Source organism: Littorina saxatilis, linkage group LG4, assembly GCF_037325665.1.
Source record: "Littorina saxatilis isolate snail1 linkage group LG4, US_GU_Lsax_2.0, whole genome shotgun sequence".
In the NCBI taxonomy this organism is placed as follows: domain Eukaryota; kingdom Metazoa; phylum Mollusca; class Gastropoda; order Littorinimorpha; family Littorinidae; genus Littorina; species Littorina saxatilis.
Window position 1 is genome coordinate 3,967,127 of NC_090248.1, and position 786 is coordinate 3,967,912.

Sequence of the window (786 nt, forward strand, 5' to 3'; positions counted from 1 at the left end):
TAGACACACGTCCAAACGGCGTGACATTTGATATGCCAATTAGTATAATGTAAGCATGCCTTTGGTACAAGCTATCAACATAACCCATCAGTTGTGTGGTCGTTTAATACCAAAAAAACCCAATGTGTATCTATTCATGACAGCAATGTTGTTCAATGTTCAAAGAAACAATAGGAAGCACCCTTGACGCGCTAAGGGGCTTTCTTCAATCTTTATTTACATCGAGTTCCTTTTGTACTCAAAATGTCGTAAAGTAAAATTGGAATATGCACAAGTTTTCTCACTTTGTCTCGTTACCTTAATTTCCATGGAGTAATACACGGTTGCACAAAAGGGAATTCAATTGCAACGCATCATGAATGCAAAGTCACAAAACACACATCTGTGCGTGCTTTTAATGAAATTCAGAGTCTCGTTGATGTTAGGGCGGTTGTAAATGTCGATCATAAGGATGTTCTATGTGGGTTTTTTAGGAAGTCAGAAACTACAAAAGAGAGGAAAAAGCTCTGTGGCGATTTTGAACCCTACCTTGGTCTCAGTCAACCAACACAACATTTAAAAAAAATCATTCTGAATCATCCACACGTTGAAGGCAAAATGAACAAGGTTGTATTTGGTACGCTCTGTTTCATGATTAGTTCATTAAACATACATTTTGCAGCAAGATTATGCATGTACGTAAACTCCTTTCGATCTGCGCAAAACCTTCTTCTTTTGCGAAAGTGTAAGAAAACTTGCAGTCAGGCAATTGTAACTATTTCGGTTCATTCAAATCGTACATTTTAC